The 25,008-nt window shown below is 45.4% G+C and overlaps 1 protein-coding gene and 1 long non-coding RNA gene across 2 annotated transcripts in view; both read right to left on the bottom strand.

Moving 5' to 3' along the window:
* Positions 1-16,592: 16,592 nt before the first annotated feature.
* LOC309516440 lies at positions 16,593-19,605 on the bottom strand. The gene is made up of 3 exons (XR_014212923.1): positions 19,199-19,605; positions 18,310-18,519; positions 16,593-16,830 (listed from the first exon to the last, which is right to left on the bottom strand). It is a non-coding gene; the product is annotated as an uncharacterized lncRNA (long non-coding RNA).
* Positions 19,606-22,263: 2,658 nt separating this feature from the next.
* Positions 22,264-25,008, bottom strand: part of RPRD1A (regulation of nuclear pre-mRNA domain containing 1A) — a 43,019-nt gene continuing 40,274 nt past the window's right edge. The window contains exon 8 of the transcript XR_014212809.1: positions 22,264-24,614. The gene's annotated coding sequence lies outside the window, so the exon portion shown is untranslated. The remainder of the gene's footprint in view (positions 24,615-25,008) is intronic.

Raw genomic sequence — 25,008 nt, 5'->3', positions numbered from 1 at the left:
TTCATCCTGGCTTGTTCTCACTAACCATAGTTCAAATAATGTACAGTTCTCTGAGGACAGCTGCCATGGGGTTCTGTGGCCTATTTAAAATCAGAAACAAATACTTCCAATCTCCTCCTTGGGAGCAAAAAACCAGGAGGCAAGGGAGCAGGGTGCATGGGCTCAAACAAGCAAATGTGTTTGCAGTCTAGATATCCAATACTTTAAAGTTCTCAAAGTCACCAGGGACTGAAAGTCACAGGTTGTCTTATCTATCACATTTGTATTCTTTCCTCTTAGGAGGCCAGAGTTTAGGGAGGGCATTTAGGCATCCCATAAAAAGAGGAAACACATCACACACATAAAAAGAGGACAAGAGAGGATGAAGATCTGCATAAAATGTATGTACACTAATTTATATGTATGACAACATTTTGGAGGTCCCACACCGCAAGGTGGTTAGATTGGTCTCAATTAGGGCCAGGGCCTTTTCAGTACTGGCCCCGACTTGGTGGAACGCTCTGTCACAAGAGACTAGGGCCCTGCGGGACTTGACATCTTTCCTCAGGGCCTGCAAGACAGAGCTGTTCCACCTGGCCTTTGGTTTGGACTCAGTCTGACCCTTATGTTTCCCTCCCCTTATGGTTTTGATTTATGGGCTACTTTTAAAATGAGACTGCCTTTTAAATTTCATTTTAATCTGTATTTTAAATTGTTCCCCCCCCCTCCCCTGTTATCTTTTTATTGTAATTTTACTGGTGTTAGCTGCCCTGAGCTCGGCTCTGGCTGGGGAGGGCGGGGTATAAATAGAATTATTATTATTATTATTATTATTATTATTATTATTATTATTATTATTATTAATATGCAAAATCAGAAATAATTAACAGAAATACAAGACACTTCACCATAGTGGAAAACCCTGTGGCCAGGCTATCAGTGTCTGCTGTCCATGCTCTATCAGAGCACTGCACATGGAATTCAGCACCATTTGCGTTTGTAAGATTACTTCTAAGTAGGGAAGCTGCCTAAAAAACACGACACAACATTAATTTTGTTGCACAACCTGATTACTGTGACTAGGTCTATCACTGTGGTTTTGTAATGCCTGATCAGAGTCCCAGATTTGACAAAACAATGCGCACGTTTCATGTTGTTTGTTGTTGTTTAGTCGTTTAGTCGTGTCCAACTCTTCGTGACCCCATGGACCAGAGCACACCAGGCACTCCTGTCTTCCACTGCCTCCTGCAGTTTGGTCAAACTCATGCTGGTAGCTTCGAGAACACTGTCCAACCATCTCGTCCTCTGTTGGCCCCTTCTCCTTGTGCCCTCCATCTTTCCCAACATCAGGCTCTTTTCCAGGGAGTTTTCTCTTCTCATGAGGTGGCCAAAGTTTTGGAGCCTCAGCTTCACGATCTGTCCTTCCAGTGAGCACTCAGGGCTGATTTCCTTAAGAATGGATAGGTTTGATCTTCTTGCAGTCCATGGGACTCTCAAGAGTCTCCTCCAGCACCATAATTAAAAGCATCAATTCTTCTGCGATCAGCCTTCTTCATGTTGTTTAGCTGATGCCAATTGACAAAATATTTTTTTCTCGGCAACAGACATTTCTCTGGCTTGTGTGACGTCAGAAAGCAAACAGAAGTCACACCCACACCATACACTGAAAGTACTTGTATCCCACTTTGATAGTTGGATTCCTGGGAACTGTGTTTTGTTAAGCCTAGTGACCTCACCGAGCTACAATTCCCAACATCCTAAAACAACACTTCCTAGAGGGTCTCCTTGATTTTTAAAATGACACGAGTGCTTTAAAGATACAGTCTGGATGTGACCAGAGTTTAGGAGGAGGAGAGGGCTATCAATGGCTGCTAGCCGTGATGACTGTGGTTCCAAATCCCAGTTGCCAGAAACCCCTGGAGGAAAGAGAGTTGCTCTTGTGCTCATGCTCTCCTCACTAGAACATTGGCTTGATCCAGTAGGATATTTTTATGATCTTCAGAAAAGGTGACCTATCTCATCTAAAGAGGTATGCACTTCGAAAAGCTGTTTTGAGACAAAGGCAGATGAAGGGTCAATGTATTGAGCGGCGCATTTAGATAACTTTAGGCTATGGAATTGATGGTCTTATGGCGGTTGTTATGTACTGAGTTGAATGGGATCCAAAAGGCAGCAGTCTGATTGGTCCACAGGAGCCACCCAATCCAGCTCCAGGTGGAAGTGAATCCACAATCACATGGGGCCCATTGATATAAATGTATATAAAATGTATATAATGTATATAATTGTATATAAAGCAGACATTCTGGGGAAACTTCCATTCCTCCTCACCACAATGAGCTGAAGGAAGAGCAGGAAATCCACTCTCGACTCCGCGTATATTTCAGCGGTGTGTTTGTGTGTGACTTGAGGTGATAAAGCATTTCATTCACTTACTTCAAAATGTGGTGAGCCAGTTCAGGTCTGCCAAGTGGAGCCCTAAATGTCCCCCCCCCAAAGTCATGCCCCACGGGGAACACTTGTGTGCCTCACCCTGGGGATCGGATGTGAAGAAATGTATTGGCTCCTAGGAGGAGTGTTAATGGTTTTGCTTCCACTTCTGTGTCCACATTCGTAGATATTGCAAGCACACCATCATGTGCTTCCAGTGCCCTGTCCTCCAAAGGCAGTGATAGCCCTTCAGGTTCTCCCCAGCTCATGGAAGTGTGGTGTCACTAATAATGTGCTGGACCCGGGGGGGGTTACTGAGAGGCGTGGTCAGAGTCCGGTCCTGGGTCGAGGGTCTGGAGACTGTCCACCAAGGGCAAAGTGAGGTCCAAAGCAAGAAGCCGGGCGTGGTCAGGAACTCCAGAAGAACAGGTCTGGGTGCTGGAAGACACAGGTTTCCAACGACGTTGCTCCCGCAACTTGGGACTGGGCTGACTGGCCTTTATCTCCTCTGAGGCCAGGGGCGGTCCTGGCCCACAGGTGACTCGCCTCTCCTGGCCTGAAGGCGAGCAGTCCTCCTGCGAGAACTTAGTTCCCTCTGCCTCTCTGCCCTGAGCCTCTGCAGCTCAGGAGAGGCTGGAGGGTTACTGGACCCATGGGCAGCTTCACCTTCCCCTGACAGGGCTGGGAGAGGAGCACCTGCAGGCAATGGGTCCTCAATCAGCTCCGGAGCCAGAGTGGATACATCTGGTGTCTGCTCCTTCAGGAGGTGGGGACTCCTGTGCAGGCTGGGACTCCTCAGGTTCAGCTTCTGAATCAGATTCCCAGGCCATCAGAAATAATTTACTCAGAAAAATGAATCTGAGCGAGGATCCCACCAAGACACCTAGTCCTAGAGGCTTGGGATCATTTGCCATACGTTTGTGTCTCTGTTTCCCCCCTTTCCTCAGCTGCCTACCACCCCCTGTGGGGAAAATGGCAGGAGTCATCAGCGATGGTAGGTTCCCAGATATTGCACCACGCTGAATCACAAACATAATAAGCATCTATTTGAACTTCTGCATTGCAACTGACTCAACTTGAGCTGTTTAATATATAGAGCGGTATCAGAAGGCAGAAGCAGGGTAAACGGAAGGCTTCCTGGGATGATAAAAATTACTTTGGTGAGGAAACTATTTCGGCAGCATTGTTCTTTTATTGTAAGTAACTGTATATTTGATTCCAGGTGTCTCATTTTCAAAAGGCATTAAAAATAATGTGTGCAGGAATGGCAGGCGTCACTGCTGCTTTCTGCAGCGAAATATTGTTAGTGGCATTGAACCAAAAAATCCAACAGCAGAGTATTATATTATGAATTCGGAAAATAATAATCATGATAAACGAATGAAATAGGAATAGACCCTTCCCCCTTCACACAGCTGGGCAACCCCTCTCCTCTTGCCAAGCCTGTGGCCGGCTTTATTCTGCAGTAAAAAACAGAAAAGAGTGCATGTATACATTGTAATGATATCCAGATTAGGGCAATCTTTCTGACATGCTGCTCCTCTCTCCCCAGCTATGATTCTCCCTGCTGTTCCAGCAAAATACCTTCTTCGCTGCTGTTAATCTTGCCCTGCAATGTGAAACTATAGCTTGGCATTTCCACACCGGATCTTTATTCTGGTATTATTATGGCTTGGCCATTCTCTCTTAAGGGCTTTATATATAATATTATCACCAAATTTTTCTTCTTCTGGGTTTCCCCTATGTTTCTTCCATCTTTCTAAGACTACAGAACAAGCGATCAGAAAATACAGCAGGTGGAGATTGCCTTAGCAAACATCTTTTTAAAAAAAGAAAGAAAAAGAGGTGTGCATTTTGAAGTTCGCCATGTGTATCAGGCAGATGAGCTTTGCATCTGCACCAACTCATCTTCACTATTTCCCCTCGGATTGGCAAATTTTTATCAGATTTTTTTGTTTTGTTTTGTTTTTAAACCATTTCCCCCCATTTCCATCACTGCCTCTTCATCTGCAGTTAAAAATTAAAATGTTTGTGCAATAGTAAAGGTAAAGGGACCCCTGACAGTTAGGTCTAGTCGCGAATGACTCTGGAGTTCAGGCACTCACCTTGCTTTACTGGCCAAGGGAGCTGGCGTTTGTCCGCAGACAGTTTTTCTGGGTCATGTGGCCAGCATGACTAAGCCGCTTATGGCAAAACCAGAGCAGCGCACGGAAACGCCGTTTACCTTCCCACCAGAGGGGTACCTATTTATCTACTTGCACTTTCCGGCATGCTTTCGAACTGCTAGGTTGGCAGGAGCAGGGACTGAACAACGGGAGCTCACCCCATCGTGGGGATTCAAACCACCAACCTTCCGATCGGCAAGCCCAAGAGGCTCAGTTGTTTAGACCACAGTGCCACCCGCGTCCCATTGTGCAATAGTACTTAAATGGGGGGGAAGCATTTTAACACATTTAAAAAAAAATAAAAAATGAAACATGTTACTTTCCACACTTAATTTTTTTTATATAGAACACTCTTAATCTACCTTTTTAAAGATGTTAATGCAATAATTGTGCAACAGCATCTAGGGGGGGAAAGGTGTATTCACACAAACTATCAAATTAAGAATTAATAATAATAATAATAATAATAATAATAATAATAATTCACCTGTCTGTCTAATATGTGTAGAATTGTGGCCTTTAAAATGGTATGCTTACCTGAATTGTCCCTTCCACACCTGCACGGCTAAGAGTTGCCCTCTAGGGTGGATGGAACATTTAGGGATGTACATGCACACAAAGTATCATGCAGCAGTATCTTGAGAATAGGGCAGTCCTGAATCCTACTTTACAGAGGACTGTCTTCTATTGATTTTGAATTCTGGTGCTGGAGGAGACTCTTGAGAGTCCCATGGACTGCAAGAAGATCAAACCTCTCCATTCTGAAGGAAATTAGCCCTGAGTGCTCACTGGAAAGACAGTATACTGAAGCTGAGGCTCCAAGACTTTGGCCACATCATGAGAAGAGAAGACTCCCTGCAACAGACCCTGATGTTGGGAAAGATGGAGGGCACAAGGAGAAGGGGACGACAGAGGACAAGATGGTTGGACAGTGTTCTTGAAGCTACCAGCATGAGTTTGACCAAACTGCGAGGCAGTGGAAGACAGGAGTGCCTGGCGTGCTCTGGTCCATGGGGTCACAAAGAGTTGGTTACGACTAAACAACAACAACAATCCTCTACTGAAGGACTATCAGAGGCAGTCCTCTGTTTGGAGGTGTCTTCTGTCTGAAGGACTTATCTGATCAAACTCTGGTTTCAAGTCTGAAAAGGGAAAGCAGGATCCACAAATTTCCCAATAAACAATTTCAGCACCTGGAGAGCAAACTCAGCAGGCGTGTGGGCAGCCAGATCACCACCACAATGGTAAGATGCCTTGCACTTCTACTTATAATCATGATGTCTAAATTTGCATTGATACATTTCAATTTGAACCTGCAAATTGTACACATTTCTGAATCCTCTCTCTCTCTTTTCGGCAGTGCAAAACTGACCATCCAAGTCTGCAAGCAGGGGTGCCAACTTGAATAAAATATGGAGGGGCAGGTATGTCTGCCCCGCAGAATCGATCACATGGCATGGAACATGCACACCATTTGAATAGCAATGCCCATCAAAGTTGTGGGGCCCCGGCCCACTCAAATATTTTATGGGGAGGGATGCAAAGGGACCTCACCCCTAGAAGTTGGCTCCTATGTCTGGAACTGTCTCTCAGTTTACACTATTTATATGAATTGAAAATGCCCATTCGAGCGCTTGCCCCATTTCCAGAAGTCTAAAAGTTCCCATAATTCTATGGCAGACATGGAAGGATTCCTCAGTAGATAGGAACATCCCCACGTTGGCCTGAAAGCAGAAAGTTTGAAAAACTATTCTAAGAAGCAGTTTCTCTCTTGCTCAACAGGAGACCCATCAAGCTCAGCTCAGCTCACAGTCCATGGTACTTAAGAACCCTCATTTTTCTGTCCTCCCACAGAGATAGCAAAGTCAGAAGCGTCCCCCCTCCCCTTTTGAACCCCTTGTGGGACTGTCATGCCATATGAGGCTTGGCAAATCACAAAACTATACCGGGCTGCTTTGCAGGAGTGCATTTTGCCTCTTCCATTCCCAGTGTGAAAAATACTGTATATGCCCAATCAACCAGCTGTATCACTTTGGAGAAGGGATGATGATGTCCAGATCTACACAGCTGCTAGAAGCAGAGATTGTAATGGGCAGGCCGGGAACAGAATGTATTAAAGAATGTAGGCTGAGAAATGTCTTCAGGGATCAGAAAGGAGCACATCAGCAAATTAAAACATTGCTCTTTGGGTGGAAGTGGCCAATTTGATTAGACCAGAGTAAAGCATATCCCAGGATAGCTCTAATTCCACAACCTTCAATGCATTCTATGAATAAACATAGCCCAATAGCATTCCTGACCTGACTGAACTGGTTTATTCTCAGTGAAGAACTTCCTTGTCTTGTCTTACAGCCTCCTTGAAAGCCCTGCAGTTGTTCTTGTTTTTAAAAAACCTACACAGACTCCCCTGCTGCTTTGGTAAATGAGGGCCATTGAGATTCCATGATGTCCAAACCGAAGCACTGTGCAAATTCATTTACCGTATATCCCAGTTTTTGAAACAGGTGTTTTGGAAAACATTGCCCATATAGCCCACAAGAAAACAGTTAAAATTGGCCGCGCAACAAAGTTCCGTAAAACATAGCATCATTTAACCTCTTCAGACTTTTGTTTAAAATCTGGGTGGTCTTTACAACATGCAACAGTTTGGACCAAACACCACCATTTGTTTTGCAGCAAAGATGTCATCTTCTGGGGCACTATTTGCCAATCCACTGCTTGCTCAATTAATAAGTTTTTTTCTCAGAGATAAACGCACCAAATAAGATAAGCTAGGATTTCCATACATCTGGATCTTTCCGGACTCGCCCTATTTTTCAGGGGTAAAATTTCACTCCGGGTGGGTTTTTTGAATTTGCCAAAATGTCCAGGTTTCTTCAAGCAGAGCCAGGAAGTATGCCTGTGATGATCTGTCTTGAGCTTTTTCTATCTCTATGGTGCGCTCTCATGGTGGATGCTGGGATTGGGTTCATGATCAAAGAGCAGGTCCAAGGCTGCTACCTAGACTTCTCCAACTGGTTGGCCAGTCAGCTGCCCAGTCAGCTGCCTGTGAGTAGGCAGGAAAGACTCCCCGAGGGGGTTTCTCTCTGTCTCCCCTTCCTCCCTTCCCTGTTTTAGGGTCTCTCATTTACTCTGTGTGTCTCAATGGCAGGATCCCCACCCTAGTGCATTATCCATCGACTGCAATTAAGCTGACTCTATTTTGCAATATTGAAGGGACGCGGGTGGCGCTGTGGGTAAAAGCCTCAGCGCCTAGGGCTTGCCGATCGTAAGGTCGGCGGTTCGAATCCCCGCGGCGGGGTGCGCTCCCGCTGCTCGGTCCCAGCGCCTGCCAACCTAGCAGTTCGAAAGCACCTCCGGGTGCAAGTAGATAAATAGGTACCGCTTACCAGCGGGAAGGTAAACGGCGTTCCGTGTGCTGCGCTGGCTCGCCAGATGCAGCTTTGTCACGCTGGCCACGTGACCCGGAAGTGTCTCCGGACAACGCTGGCCCCCGGCCTATAGATGTGAGATGGGCGCACAAACCCCAGAGTCTGTCAAGACTGGCCCGTTCGGGCAGGGGTACCTTTACCTTTACCTATTTTGCAATATTAGAAAAATCTAAGAAAAGAAAGAGAGAGCTTGCTAGTAAAAAGGATTCCCCTCTGACCTCAGTTAAAATACACAGCTCTCGTGTAAAGTCAGGGAAAGCCCCTCTCCCCATTTTTGTGTATGTGGGAGGCTGTCCTGAAATCTTGGCAGTCTGAAGAAGCCAGCAAAGAAAGTGCTGGGAGTTTTTTGGGGGGGAGAGTGGAAGAAATGGCTGAAGCACTTGGCACCCCACCCCCCAAAAAAAGTTTAGCTCCTTTCCTTTGATCACCACACTGCTTGGATCTTCATAGTGTACAGTAGACGCTCGGGTTGCAAACGTGATCCATGCGGGATGCGCGTTCGCACTCTGCAGCATTCGCAACCCGCAGCGGCGCATCTGCGCATGCACACATTGCGATTCGGTGCTTCTGTGCATGCGCAAAGCGTGACCTAGCGTTTCTGCACATGCGCAACTGCCAAAACCCAGAAGTAACCCTTTCTGGTACTTCTGGGTTTCGGCAGTCCGTAACCTGAAAAAACGCAACCTGAAGTGTCTGTAACCCAAGGTATGACTGTATTTCTTTTTGCCATTATGCCTTTAGAAGACACCCGAAGGCAGCCTGTAATAGGCCAGGGAGGAGGAAGGGGGGTGGTCCGCCCCGGGTGTCATCACTGAGGGGCATGACGTTCGGCGCACCACCCGTCCGCAACTCCCAAGCCTACCCCGAAACGTCAGGGGAAGGGGCGGAGCTGTGCTGCCTTGCCGGCGGTCTTCTCCCCTTCCCTCTTCGTTTTGACAGCTTGTGGGAGGCTTGGGAGTCATGGGTGGGTGGTGCACCATTGCCCCCGCTCCTGGGCTGTTTCCTGGGGGGGAGCCCCCCCCCCGAGCTGCCAAAAGGAAGAAGGGAGGGAGGAAAGCTGCTGGCAAAGCGGTGTGGCTCCCTCACCCCCGCCCAGGAAGCAGCCCGCCATGGGCGGCTCGCTGCACCCCCTATGGGTGGCTTGTTCCACCCCCTGGGACTCTCCCCCCCCCCCCGGGATGCTCGCCCTGCCCCATGGCCCTGTTACGATGTAGAAGCGATGTGGCCGCGAGCTGGCAGCTTGAAAGCAACACTTGACATTGCACGGCTGATGGGAGTGGCAGGCCCAGACATGCACAAACCAGAGCCTTCAGCCCTCTGACTAGAAGGAATACCAGGCACCTCAGACCCATTCCTTAGCAGTTTCATTTCCACTCAGTTTTAGCTAGTAAGAAACAGCAGGAGCCCCTTCACTATACCTTCAAAAGTGAAAGAAGCCTCTGCCTCTCTCTGGCACCCTCTGTGCACGCCAGAGGAGGCAAGAGAGGGGATTACTAGTGACCACCAAGCAGGGGTGTTAAGGGAGGGGTAGTACCTCTGGTGGGGTAGTTTGTCCACCTTTGGTCCCCATCCTGCACTCAGCTCTCAGCTGGGGCTCCTAGAAGCTGTCAGCATGCAACAGTGGCCACACCCCAGGAACGGCTTCAACTGGCTGGCTAAATCAGGTGAGGGTAGCCAGGTGAGGGTAGCTAATCTCTCAGTGTGTAAGGAACTTCCCCTGCAGGTGAAGACAGGCTCCGGTGGCTTCGCCTGAAGTAATAGTGGGTCCAACAGTCAATAAGGCAGTTTCTGCCCATGCTGTATGTCGGAACTTGCGTTCAACTGAGCTACTCCTCCAGTCGAGTCCTCCAACGGTGATTAATGACCTGAACCTTTGATGGGGCTCCAGCCACGTTCCCATTACACAGAGTAACCAAACAAGCAGCAGCAGGATGAGAAATATGAGCTACATTGCTAAGAGTTTTATTTCTAACTATGCAGACAGAAAAGAAATATACATCCTCTCTCTGTGAAGGCAGAGAGGCAACTGGTACAAAGAAACAGGAAACCAGTAATATCAACATCCGTCTCCCGTCAGACTTCCAACAGCCTGGAATCTCTGGAATGTAAACAGAGTCTTGTGACTCCAAGCACTGCACAGTGGCACAAACAGAAACCTAACACTGTAGAGGTAAGTGAGGGGCAGATGGGGCTTACCAACCTAGACCTCTGCCCTGCAGGATATCTTCAGCAGAAGAAAAGGCTAAGTACTACGCCCTACACAAATCTGGAGTGGAGTCCCTAAGGCGGTTGGATAGCGCCTTGCAGGATATCTTCAGCAGAAGAAAAGGCTAAGTACTACGCCCTACACAAATCTGGAGTGGAGTCCCTAAGGCGGTTGGATAGCGCCTTGTACGCCTCCTTCCGGCAACTTCTGCCGCCAAGCTGGTGCCAAATATATTGCTCTGCTTTCCTTTGAACCATTTTAGTGAGGCCGTCTGGGTAGCCTAGGACCTCCATACCAGAGAGGTCATTTCGATGCTGCTAAAACAGCAAAAGCAATGTGAGGGGCAGCACTTAAGAGTTACAGTGGTACCTTGGTTTAAGAACAGCTTAGTTTATGAACAACTTGGATTAAGAACGCTGCAAACCCAGAAGTAGGTGTTTTGGTTTGTGAACTTTGCCTTGGAAGCAGAACATGTTCTGCTCCCTGTTGAGTGTGTTCCATTTGTAAATTGAGTCCCCTGCTGCTATGGGAAAGCATGCCTTGGTTTAAGAATGCTTTGGATTAAGAACAGACTTCGGAACGGATTAAGTTCATAAACCATGGTACCACTGTACTGGTCTCTGCAGCCACAGCAGATTCTGTGATTCTCCATTGGTTTGGATTCACTCCCAGAGACACACTCCATTGTCTCTCAAGACAGATGGAGGCCAGCAAGGGCAAGAACACCTATCAGCTACCTAGCAAGTCAAATGAACACTTGTGGACTCCTGTAGAAGTTGGTTTACTTGCAGGAAGTTTAACACATCTGAAGCATCCCTTCAAAGTTAACAGTAGCTGGGGAGAATGGTCTTGACTGAGATTAATTATTATTTGACCTGTTACACACTGGAGTATTTTCCCTGCTGACATGTCCCTCTGTTTTCTTGCAGCTAAATGCCTGTACCACAAGTTATCTACCTAAGTTGTGTTTTGTGCTAGTTCCATTGTTTGCTTTCTTGCATTAATTGTATTCTTGGCATGCTTTAATCAGAAAATCGATACAAATAATGTTTATTTTAAAAATAGCTGCCAAGGCACAGTCTTAAAAGCTAAACTCTACCTTCCTTACATCATCATGTATATTATTGTTGATCTATTTCTAAATTTGTATGAAATTGGACATTGACTACTATGCAGGGTAGTCAGCTGTTTGTAAATTTTGTTTTTGGTGGTTCCAAGTTGACAGGTTAAATGTGCGTGAATCTGAATTTCCTTGAAGTTGGGGTGGGATATACTTCAGAACTATCTCATTTCTCTTTACTCTTTGATAGCTGAACAAACTGCCTTTTAATAAAAGGAAAAGAGGAAAAATAGAGGGCTTGAACTGAAACTAGTAACTTGCAATTTCTTGCAATCAGTCAATGATTTGTGGGTTACCTAGTCAAGCCCCAGGCACTGAAAATGAAAATGTTCCCAGTCACCTTCATGAAGTTGGCAGGGCAACTGAGTTCCTAACAACAGGCTATGCGGGGGGCTGGAATCACATACTTCAGAGATATCAATTCTCTGTTTAGAGAAATGACACAGGCAGAACAGGAGAGGTAGCTTGATAAACCCTCAGTTTTGAGGCTGATGGTTCTTTAGTGATGCTCCTTACATGACTTCTACATATCCTCATTAATGTGAGCACACAATCCCTTTTGCTACCACCCTCTGCTCACCCCCCTGCAAATGAGGGCATGGGAATATAGGGGGATTTACTTTCACGTAAACACACATAGGAACTGGGCACATCTCCACTGATTTCAATGGGAGCTGTAGCCCAATCCTATGCATGGCGACTCAGACACAGCTGTGTATATAAGTGCAGTCTTGAGCATGGGCTCAACTCTGGGTGGAGACAAGCAATAAACTTCTCTAGTCCCCTGCATCCCTAGACTCGTTTCCCTAGGTATGCATGGTCAGATTCTCTCCCAGCACTTTGGAGAACCATAGAGACCAAGGAGTTGCATATGCGTAATAACTTATGATCCAGCAAATCAGGGATGGGTGGCCTGTGATCCTCTCCAAACAAGACTCTTAATCTCAAGGTAATGGCTTCAAGCACCACATTGGGCAAAAGATTCCTGCCTTGCAGGGGTTGGACTAGATGACCCATGTGGTCCCCTTCTAACTTTAAAAAAATCTGTTTTAAACCCCTGACCAGTTCAGGTGGGTGGACACTGTAGTCCCACAAGATCTGGAGGGCTACAGGTTTCTCAACCTGCAGTAAACAGTTGCATTTTCCAATTGAAATAAATGAAGTTTAAGAACTTATCTCAAGCTGGCTTCCTGTTACCTTTCTTGTCCCAGGCAATTCTCCAGTTAGATCCTTGACAACTGCCCAAAGCCCATCTTCTCTGGCATTCTTCTGCATGCAAAGCAAATGTTCCACCACTGAGTCAGGCAGCTGTTGTGCTTCTTTCTCAACTTGACCCCTGGCTCTTCGCCCTTTGATTCCTGTGTCTTAATCCTTGCTCTTCTTTTCCTTCCGGGATCTTTTCTTCATTTGACAGTCCTTCCTCGCACAAAAGGGTTAATAGGAACCGCCTATGATTTACGCTTCCAGTGCTGAGAAGTAACTCCAGGGATACATTTATTCCAAAGTTTGCGGCTGAAAGAAAGGAGCCCTCTCAAAGCATAGTAACCTGTGATTTCTTGCAAAAACTGGCACAAAATCCTCAGCCTTTCGAAGTGCCAACTACGTATCAGTCCAGGTAACACCAAACCATTCACAGCACTGGCACATTTCTTAACATAGACAGTGAGGGAAGACCATCTAAACAGCTGACCGCTCTGTCATAAGCAACACTCTGAGGACATTCTCCACCCCTCTCTCTCAGCTTCGTACAGGTAAGTCCCAGTCAGCCCCGTTCAGGCTGCCTTTGATCTCCCCCAAAAAGCAAATGCATCTGTCTTCTCACCTCCGTCAGCTGAAGGCTCTTTGAAATCCTCTTTCCTCGGTTCCATTCCCACCAAATCATCCTGGCATCTCTCAGTCCTCCTTTGGACTTCATTCTCCGTACCATTTGCCAAATGTCCTAATGAAGGTACACATTTTGAAGAGAAGGGTCCTTTCTCTGCTGGTTATTAGCTTCTCTCGGTGGTCTATCAAAGGCAGCTTGTTCACTTTAGGAGTGAGGATCTATCTTCCCTACTCCTCTTTTTCATCCTGATTTCCCCCCCTTTTTTGGTAAACATATTATCACTGCAAATTTCTTAAGATGTCTCTCAAATGGAACATCTCTATTGCCCTCTACTGGCCGTTAAGTTAAGGTACCTATGCAACAGATGTTGATAGTAGTCATCCACTTCTATTTTCTGGTTCCTGGTCCTGCCTAAAATCAATAACGAGCAAATACATAGGGACCAAATTTTTCTGGGTTTCATTTTTATTTCCCCACCTTGGATGATAAAATACCAGTTTGATTTACAGTTTGCTTTCTAACCACAGTAAGCCTAAAATGATCAACAGAAACAGATGGTAAGACAAGCCTGCTAATCAAATATGTTCTTCCAAAGAGGAGGGGACATTTTTGCCTTGAAGCTATTTATACATTTTCTGTTCAAGAATACGCAAAGTGATGTGCAACACAGAGCCATATGAAAACAATAATTTAAAACAGCTTTACTGGATAAAATTCAGAAACAATCAGCATGAAATTTCAGATCCTCCATCAGCAGATGAAATAAATCTTTTTTATTTTTATTATTATTTTATTATTATTATTTTAAAAACCTCTAGAAAACACTAGGCCAAACAGGCTGCTATTTGAAGATCATTCCAAAAATTGTGTTGCCACAACAGAGAAGGGTGTATTTGGTATACTTGCAGTTTGAACTTCCTGCGGCTGGCGGACTCCTCTCCAGTCCCACACCTAACAATTTTTTGGGGGAATAATACTGGAATAGGGATATTGGAGAATTCTGCTCTAAGCAGACACAGATACAGAATTTCCCTGTGTTTGCATGTTCACTCAGTGTTCAGGGATGGGATTCCTTGAAGTGAACGCCATCCACATCTGTCCACAGCATTTTAATTTAAGTCTGCAGATTATGCGTAATTAATGTCTTTTTTCATGTTTCTTTGATGCTGTTATAAAGATGAAAAGGGGTTTAGAACCCTGTGGGGAGATAGCTAATTGATCGGCCTTTAACTACTTTTTTTTACTTTGAAAGAGAACACACAGGGAAGTCAATAACACAAGGTATTTGCCTTTGACTGAGAGAGGGACTGCCACAGTATCTAGGTGCCTCTTTGCTCTTCTGATTTCTGACATCATGGGGGGGGGGCAGCTTAAGGCAAATTATATGCTTCAAGATTGCAAACCTAAGTATGCCTGTTGTTGTTGTTTAGTCATTTAGTCATGTCCGACTCTTCGTGAACCCATGGATCAGAGCACGCCAGGCACTTCTGTCTTCCATTGCCTCCCGCAGTTTGGTCAAACTCATGATGGTAGCTTCGAGAAAACTGTCCCACCATCTCGTCCTCTGTCGTCCCCTTCTCCTTGTGCCCTCCATCTTTCCCAACATCAGGGTCTTTTCCAAGGAGTCTTCTCTTCTCGTGAGGTGGCCAGAGTATTGGAGCCTCAGCTTCAGGATCTGTCCTTCCAGTGAGCACTCAGGGCTGATTTCCTTCAGAATGGAGAGGTTTGATCTTCTTCCAGTCCATGGGACTCTCAAGAGTCTCCTCCAGCACCATAATTCAAAAGCATCAATTCTTCGGCGATCAGCCTTCTTTATGGTCCAGCTTTCACTTCCATACATCACTACTGGGAAAACCACAGCCTTTACTCTACGGACCTTTGTTGGCAAGGTGATGTCTCTGCTTTTTAAGATGCTGTCTAAGTTTGTCATTGCTTTTCTCCCAAGAAGCAGGCGTCTTTTAATTTCGTGGCTGCTGTCACCATCTGCAGTGATCATGGAGCCCAAGAAAGTAAAATCTCTCACTGCCTCCATTTCTTCCCCTTCTATTTGCCAGGAGGTGATGGGACCAGTGGCCATGATCTTCGTTTTTTTTTATGTTGAGCTTCAGACCATATTTTGCGCTCTCCTCTTTCACCCTCAATAAAAGATTCTTTAATTCCTCCTCACTTTCTGCCTACTCAGAAGTAAATCCCACTGAATTCAGTGAGACTTATTTCCAGTTTGGGGAGGATGATAGTCCGGACTCCTGGACACCCACTTGTGGGATGCCTCAGGGCTCCATCCTCTCCCCCATGCTTTTCAACATGTATATGAAGACACAGGGAGAGATTATGAGGAGGGTTGGGCTGTGTGTTCACCAATATGTGGATGATACTCAGCTCTACCTCTTGTTTAAATCAGAATCAGTGAAGGTGGTGGATGTCCTGCGTGAGTGTCTGGAGGCGGTTTGAGGATGAATGGAGGTCAACAGATTTAGGTTGAATCCCAACAAGATAGAAGTGCTATTTCTGGGGGAAAGGGGGCAGGCAGGTGTGTGGGACTCCTGAATGGCGTAACTGTGCCACTGAAGGAACAGGTGCACAGCCTGGGAGTCATTTTGGACTCACAGCTGTCCATGGAGGTGCAGGTCAATTCTGTGTCCAGGGCAGCTGTTTACCAGCTCCATCTAGTGTGTCAGCTGAGACCCTACCTGCCCACAGACTGTCTTGCCAGGGTGGTACATGCTTTGGTTATCTCCCGCTTGGACTACTGCAATGCTCTCTATGTGGGGATACCTTTGAAGGTGACTTGGAAACTGCAACTAATCCAGAATGCAGTAGCTAGACTGGTGACTGGGAGTGGCCACCGGAACCATCTAACACCAGTCCTAAAATACCTACTTTGGATGTTTCTGAGCACAACTCAGTGTTGGTGCTGACCTTTAATGCCCTAAACAACCTTGACCCTTAAGGAGCATCTCCACCTCCATCATCCAGCCTGGACGCAGGTCCAGCTCTGAGGGCCTCCTATCAGTTCCCTCATTGTGAGATGTGAAGCTACAGGGACCCAGGCAGAGGGCCTTCTTGGTGGTGGTGCCCACCCAGTAGAATGCCTTCCCATCAGATGTCAAACACATAAACAACTACAGAACTTTCTGAAGGCAGCCCTGTATTTTGAAGTTTTTAATGTTTGATGCTTTGCTGTTTTTATTATGTTGGAAGCAGCTCAGAGTGGCTTCCAATTATTATTGCTGTTATTGTTATTTTCAAAACTGTCCCTCATTGATTCCTCTGTGATGGAAATGAGAGAGGATGACTAGGTAATACTGCAACATCCCCAACCTTCGGCCCTCCAGATGTTTTGGCCTACAACTCCCATGATCCCTAGCGAACAGGACCAGTGGAAATTGATGGGATGATAGGAATTGTAGTCCAAAACACCTGGAGGGCCAAAGTTTGGGGATGTCTGTTATACTGAATTGTGAAGTCAAGTTAGTGAGAGCTGCTGCAATCCTAACCCCACTTACCAGGAGGCAAGTTCTACTGAATCCAGTGAGGGTAACTTCTGAGTAGGCATGGTTGGGTTTGCAGGCATAGATGGCTTTGTGATGAACTTCATTAACCTTTGTCTTTAAGGTGTCTCAATGTTCTTTGCAGTTTTTGCAAATAGGGCTACCCCTCTCGAAACACGTTAACTTTGAAAGGTGACATGCAAGGAAGGTAAATAAGGATTAAAGGTAAAGGTACCCCTGCCCGTACGGGCCAGTCTTGCCAGACTCTAGGGTTGTGTGCTCATCTCACTCTATAGGCCGGAAGCCAGCACTGTCCACAGACACTTCCGGGTCACGTGGCCAGCGTGACAAGCTGCATCTGGCGAGCCAGCGCAGCTCACGGAACACCATTTACCTTCCCGCTGGTAAGCGGTCCCTATTTACCTACTTGCACCCAGAGGTGCTTTCGAACTGCTAGGTTGGCAGGCACTGGGACCGAACAATGGGAGTGCACCCCGCCGCAGGGATTCGAACCGCCGACCATGCGATCGGCAAGTCCTATCGCTGAGGTTTTACCCACAGCGCCACCCGCGTCCCTTTAAATAAGGATTAGTAAATAAGTTAATTGCTGAGATTTAAACAGCTGTTGTGTGCTACATAAAAAAGTCCCATAGTACACATATTTTCACAATGGCAGATGATGAAACAGATCTAAGCCAAAAATGCAATGCTATTCTAAGCTGCATCAGCAGAAGTCTAGTGTCCAGATCAAGGGGAGTAACTCTATTTTGCCTTGATTAGACCACACCTGGATTCCCGCATCCAGTTCTGGGCACCAGGGTTTAAGAAGGTTATTGACAGCCTGGAATGTGTGCAGAGGAAGGCGACCAAGATGACCAAGGATCTGGAAACCAAGCCTTATGAGGAATGGTTGGAGTTGGTTATGTTTAGCCTGGAAAAGAGGAGATATGATAGCCACCTTCAAATATCTGAAGGGCTGTGACATAGAAGATGGAGCAAGCTTGTTTTCCCCCTGCTCTGGAGGGTAGGACTCAAACCAATGGATTCAAGTTACACCTAATCCCACTGATTTTGAGGAAATAATGAAACAACAAACAAGCCTTTTAAAAGTAATAATTAAAAAACCACCGCAAATTTACTAAACTGAAGTGCTTTGACCAATCAGGAAGTGCTATATATTCAGTGTGTGGACTTGGCAGATGTATATAAGCAATACTTTCCCCTCTTTTTCTCCGTACCTTCCCTACAGTTCACATCCATCCAGATTATTATTAATAATTTTTTATCTCGTCCTCCTTCCCAAATGCGCCGTCAAATGATCCTTGGCATCCCCCCACCCCCAGCATTTATGTTTACAGCTACTTTGCTGAAGTCTAAAATACACTTAAGAAGACTAATGTCAAAACAGACGTAGTGAAATGTGAATTGTTTTGTATATTTCACCCAACACTTACGATCGTTAAGCTTAAAGGCACAAAGGCTAAATAGTAGAAAATGCACACAAGGGAATGAAGGTGAACTGTAAGCTCTTCAAACCCTCCATATGAAACCAATGTTCTGTTCACCTGTAGGAGAGGATCGGCAAGGTGTATGCTTAGTGCCTCAAGTGTCACAAGTTTGAGGTTTTGACTGAATAGCTTGGCATGTCGGCACGGTTGTTACCTTCACTTTGAAAATATACTCCTCATTCTTCTTCTGTTTGCAGGTCGATGCATTTAGTATCAGGGCAGAAGAAGCAAGCTCTTATTTTATTCCTGTAGTCACGAAGGTGCTAAGGTTCAAGTGAGATTAAAATGTGAAGCGGCACATGTTTGAGAGCATTTCCTCTGCTTCTAATCAGGGTTGGCACACCATTCTTTGCTGCCTGTTGCTCTGACGTACGTAACACAGACACAGAAGCAGAAAACAGAATGGTGGGGAAGAGAGCAGGAAGGAGAACAGAAATCTAGTCGTGTGCTTCACTGTGCGATGGGCTGTTTTTATTGTATTTGTATGGTTTTGCGGTGGCGCTGTGGGTTAATCCACAGAGCCTAGGACTTGCTGATCAGAAGGTCGGCGGTTCGAATCCCCGCAACGGGGTGAACTCCTGTTGCTTGGTCCCTGCTCCTGCCAGCCTAGCAGTTTGAAAACATGTCAAAGTGTAAGTAGATAAATAAGTACCGCTCCAGCGAGAAGGTAAACAGCATTTCCGTGCACTGCTCTGGTTTGCCAGAAGTGGCTTAGTCATGCTGGCCACATGACCCGGAAGCTGTACGCCGGCTCCCTCGGCCAATAAAGCAAGATGAGTGTCGCAACCCCAGAGTTGGCCACGACTGGACCTAATGGTCAGCAGTCCCTTTACCTTTACTAAATGTGTGTGTGTGTGTTTGTGTGGTTTTAATCCAATCAATGTTTAATGGTTTTTTAATTGTTTCCTTGTGATTTCAGCGGTTGTTATTTTTATCTGTAGGCCACCTTGAGTCCCTGTCAAGGGAAAAGGTGAGGTATAAGAATGAAGACACAGTGCCGTCTAAAGTCACCCCCCATCCCTAATTCCCGGATCTAACACTACCTAGTTGGACCAATGCCAGATTCCAACATCTGATCACAGGTTCTTCTCAGTGAACACTCTCCATAGGATCTTAGCAACACTTATTTCTCTTCCCGTTGGACACCTCATCTCTCTTCCTCTCCTGCCCAACTGCCCTGCCTCCCTACAGGTTAGCTGCTACCCACCTCCCTGCGCAACATTCCTGTCTCCTTGGCAACAGTTGCCTGGGACGATGCATGAAATCCTGGCCTCCTCCTGGTGTATCTTCCATAGTGGCATCACATGTGCATTTGATTTTCCGGCACATTAATTGTCTATGTGGGGAAAGGTACGGCAATTTCTTTTTTAGTAAATTGCTGTAAGGTTACAAATTTGCAGCGAGCTTTTATTGGGTTAGAGACAAAGTCATTCTTGTAAGTTTAAAAATAACGCCGCCACCCACATATGACTGAACAGAGCTGAAATCTTGCAAATAGCAATGTGCTCTGTGTGGGGCTGCTTTTGAAAAGGGTTTGGAAACTTCAGCAAGTCCAGAATGCTGCAGCCAGGCTACTTACTGGGATGGCATTATTATATTATTATTATTATTATTATTAGCTTCAGGTAGGCAGCCGTGTTGGTCTGACGCAGATGAAATAATAATTTTAAAAAATTGTCCAGTAGCACCTTATAGACCAAATAAGTTTGTTCTAGTATAAGCTTTTGTGTGCATGCCCACTTCTGCTCATACTGGAACAAACTTAGTTGGTTTATAACAGGGGTGTCCAAACTTTTTTCGGAATTTACCCCAGGAAATAAGCAACCACAGGGGCCGGATTAAGCCCCCAAAACGGACTTTGGACATACCTGGTCTAGAAGGTGCTACTGGATAATGTTTTATTTTTATTTCAATAATAAACAATAATAATACGTGATTTATTTATACCCCACCTTTTTCCCTGGCAGGACCTCAAGACGGCTTACAGCTAAAAATAAGAACAGTTAAAACATTGGGGGGGGGGGGACGAGACAACGGCAATTGAACATGGATAGAATTTTATATCTATCTACATTAAAACCATACAAATAATTACAATAAAAACAGCACAGCACCCAGCCCTTTCGTTAAATCAGCCAGTTCCCAAAATCCTGTTGGGAACAAGAATGTCTTCAGACAAGAGAGTATGTGCATAGAGAGATGTGTTTTCTTTAAAATATGCAAGGTGCTTTTTATCTGGATTGTTTCAGCACTTAATATGGCTTATAAATTTCACAGCATTTATCTATAATCATAGCTCCTCTTGTATGCAATCTTCCATCTCAGAACTTCCGCATCTGAAGTATTAACACTGATTTCCACCTCCAAGTGCCAACTTCAACTGCACTCATTTGAAAAGGTTGCTTAGCCCTGAAGCTAGACACACACACACACACACACACACACACACACACACTTCTTGTCACTTCGACTATCTTTAAAGAATTGGTGTACCATAAGTGTGTCTAATTAAAGGACAGTATCAATAATCTGTCCCAAAAATATCAAACAAAGGAAAAGAACACTGGTGGGTAAATAGATGCAAACTGAATACTCACATAATTGCTCACTTGTAAACTTTTGGCTTTGGGTGAAAGCCATGGAGAGTCTGGGATTCCTCTGCTTTTTATTTCAGTGCCTCTCTCCTGACTAAATGTAGGAAACAGGGCATTTGCCAGCACACCAGGAAGGTGGTCAGGACAACCAAATGTGGATAAATAGGTTATATTTCTTAAATATAACAACTTGAGGATCTGCAAAAACAATTAACTAGTTGGATTCAACCAATGTAACCAAATCAACTTTAGTCCGGACAAGTATTCATTAATAAAGGGACCCCTGACCATGAGGTCCAGTCATGGCCGACTCTGGGGTTGCAGCGCTCATCTTGCTTTACTGGCCAAGGGAGCCGGTGTACAGCTTCCGTGTCATGTGGCCAGCATGACTAAGCCGCTTCTGGCGAACCAGAGCAGCGCACGGAAACGCTGTTTACCTTCCGGCTGGAGCGGTACCTATTTATCTACTTGCACTTTGACGTGCTTTTGAACAGCTAGGTTGGCAGGAGCAGGGACCGAGCAACGGGAGCTCACCCCGTCACGGGGATTCGAATCACCGACCTTCTGATCGGCAAGTCCTAGGCTCTGTGGTTTAACCAACAGCACCACCTGCGTCCCTTATTCATTAATATCCATCTATTCATTAATAGATGGAGGTAATTTCTACCCCCATCACCCGAGCAGGTTAACAGCTGCGTTCTGGATACACACAGCAAGGTTTCCCAAGATCCTCTCTGCTGCATGGACCTTGGGTATGAGAGTCCAACAGGCACATCATGTGTCTGTCAGGTCACCATGGCTCCATTGTTTCTGTCAGGTCACCATGGCCCCATTGTGTCTGTCGGGTCGGCCATGCCTGACAACAGTGACTAAGGTATGGCCACAACCCAACACTGCTTCAGTTAAGTGTTCCATTATTTCTGAAATCTTCTCACCTGCTTGGCCCACATGCCAATTAGCCAAATTGAAGGAACACTACTCCCAAAAACATCACCCAACAGTATGGAGTGGGTGAAAAAGAAGAAGACCCCAGTCAATTAGGGTTTCCCCCCAAAGTCCTATTCAGACTCTGGAAAACAGGTGACCAGCCTGTACTGTAAAAGAGTGGGTGCTGAATAAAGAAGGAAGATTGTGGAGCAGAGCAAGCTTAAATAGCCTGTTACCACTTCTACCCATTGGGTGAAGTTGCCCATCAGGCCATAGCATCCTCCCCCAAGACGATACTACTTCTCCTCATCTTCCAGGGGAGGAGTTTGGCAAATTCATTTCCTTCAAGTTGGCGGGCATAGCATTCTTTGAGATGCAAAACTTTTTGAGCCACCTCCTTTTCATAATATTTCCCCCCTACCATTCTGAAAATGTCAACCCACCGTATACTTTATTTAAAAAGTATAATAAGTAACCCAAAATAGTTTTCTCAAAATATATTAGGGGTCTGGGTTTAAAACTCTTAAGTGTATGTTGAGGGGGGCTTGAAATCACATGGACTGTAGCACAGAATGAAACAGTACAAATAGCGTGTTTAATCTTTATTTTCAATATGAAAACATGTGCTCTTAGTAGATGGAATTTACAAATTCAGTCAACAATGTTCAATAATGAATTATACTTAACATATAACAGCTGAATTGTTGCACACAAGTTAAAAGTGCAAATAGTTCGTAATATTCACATAAACACATGTCCACTATAATGTTCATAATGAACAAAAAATGAAGACAGACTAGGCTTCAAAGAACTGTGAAACCAGTTCGGTGAGCCAAAAATACCTTTAGACTTTTCTTTCTTGCAGAGCACTAACTCCCCTTCCACCACCACACAGCAAACTGTTTTTGAAACTGAGGGAAGTCTTGGAAGCAGATTTATTCGTACGGCATAGGGATCAGCTACTCAAAGTGGGGAAATCAAACTAACTGGGCTACTGCAAACCCACTGCGTGAGTTTAAACAGCTCTTTAGAACTCGTCCAAAGATCTAGACTTGCAACTAGTAAGATAGCCAAGACAGACTTATTGTGATGGTTTAAACAGCTCAGATAATTGGTAGCGGATTACTATTACACATATTTGGATCGACTCAATTGAGTAGTATAGCGGGCCAGTGTCATGAATTACACTTGTCAGTCACCAACTGTAAAAGATGGTCTTCGGCATGTGTGTAATTTCTTCTCCATTGGGAATCAGTGACTGAACGATGAAAGCCTTAGTCCTTGTTTAAAGCAGGTTTGCTCCAAATAGAAGAGTGAATTTCACTTTGTAGGAGTAACTCGTGATCCTAATTTTAAACACAAACTAATGCAACCATGTTACATGCATTAGAACAAGTATTAAGTTTTCAAATATAAAACTGAGGAAGCATCATTTAAGCACCTATACATTAAGAAGAAACGTTGAGTGTCTTCTTGTGCTTCCCACCAATGCAACAAGAGAGAAGTTCCAGCAGACTCACAGTAATCCTGAGGTACACACAAGTGGGAATTGCAGGAAAAGAAACTTAGGGGGGGGAGAGAGACCCTGCAAACAGCCCTGTAATAACCATGACACAGAATATTGAGAAAGGATAAAATAAAACCCTGGCAAAAAGGCGGGAGGGGGAATAGAATGGAATGGTTCCATCAAGTTAGAAGTATTGTTTCTGAGAGACTGGGCAGGAAGGTGTGGGGGACTCCCTGGTCCTGAATGGGGTAACTGTGCCCCAAAAGCAGGTGTGGCCAAACTTGGCCCTCCAGCTGTTTTGGGACTACAATTCCCATCATCCCTGACCACTGGTCCTGTTATCTAGGGATGATGGGAGTTGTAGTCCCAAAACAGCTGGAGGGCTAAGTTTGGCCATGCCTGCCCTAAAGGACCAGGGGTGCAGCTTGGAGGTCATTTTGGACTCACAGCTGTCCATGGAGGCACAGATTAGTTCTGCACCCAGAACGATTGTCTACCAGCTCCACTTGAACCCCTACATGCTTGTGCATTGTCTCACCAGGGTAGTACATAATCTGGTTATCTCCCACTTGGACTACTGCAATGCACTGTATGTGGGGCTACCTTTGAAGATGACTTGGAAACTACAACTAATCAAGAATACAGCAGCTAGACTGGTGACTGATAGCAGTTGCCAGGACGATATAACACCGGTCCGCTCCCAATATGTTTCCGAGCACAATTCAAAGTGTTGGTGTTGATCTTTAAAACCCTCAACAGCCTTGGCCTATATACCTGAAAGAGCGTCTCCACCCCCATTGTTCAGCCCGGACACTGAGGTCCACTTCCGAAGGCCTGCTGGTGGTTCCCTCACTGCGAGATGTGAAGCTACAGGGACCCAGGTAGAGGGCCTTCTTGGTAGTGGCGCCCACCCTGTGGAACACCTTCCCATCAAATGTCAAACAGATACTAACTACTATTTGACTTTTACAAACCATCTGAAGGCTTAGTTCAGGGAAGTTTTTAATGGAAGACAGAGAAACGTAGATAAATGGTGTGCTGTTGTCTGGACAGGTCACTTAAATGTGCCCAGGGGTGGAAGAGAGTGCTCCCCAGAGAGAGCAATGAAAATAAAAGAATTCAGTGGGACCAGGCACAAGTGGGTCCACTCCCTCTCAAAAATCCCTTAAATAAAGGGGTGGGGAAAGGACTTACCATGTTCTGTACTGACTGTTGAAGGCAGTAGGAGGGGACTGGGGCTGATGGATGGAATAAGGTGGAATGGAGTAGCTGAAAGCCTGAACTTTCAACATGGTAACATTTAGAAGTCAGTAATTACTGACTTCCAAATAGGTGGAAAAATTTGTTTCAGCCAGTGCTTATTTATAAATGAGTTCCCCACAACACACAAAGGAAAATAGTGAGGTGTGTGACGTTGTAATACAGTGGTACCTCGGGCTACATACGCTTCAGGTTACGTATGCTTCAGGTTACAGACTCCGCTAACCCAGAAATAGTGCTTCAGGTTAAGAACTTTGCTTCAGGATGAGAACAGAAATTGTGCTCCGGCGGTGCGGCGGCAGCAGGAGGCCCCATTAGCTAAAGCAGTGCTTCAGGTTAAGAACAGTTTCAGGTTAAGTACGTACCTCCAGAATGAATTAAGTACTTAACCCGAGGTACCACTGTATAATGAAAATATTAACCAAGTTTTAAAAGTGGAAATGCTTGTACCTGCAGTATTTTAGTAGTGATTCCTGTTCATTTTAAGTAAATTATATTGGACACAGTACAGTGATACCTCGGGTTAAGTAATTAATTTGTTCCGGAGGTCCGTACTTAATCTGAA

Source organism: Podarcis vaucheri (genome assembly GCF_965113315.1).
Source record: "Podarcis vaucheri genome assembly, chromosome: 13".
Lineage (NCBI taxonomy): Eukaryota > Metazoa > Chordata > Lepidosauria > Squamata > Lacertidae > Podarcis > Podarcis vaucheri.
The sequence above is the reverse complement of the archived record's forward strand: the minus strand, read 5'-3'. Positions and strand labels throughout refer to the sequence as shown.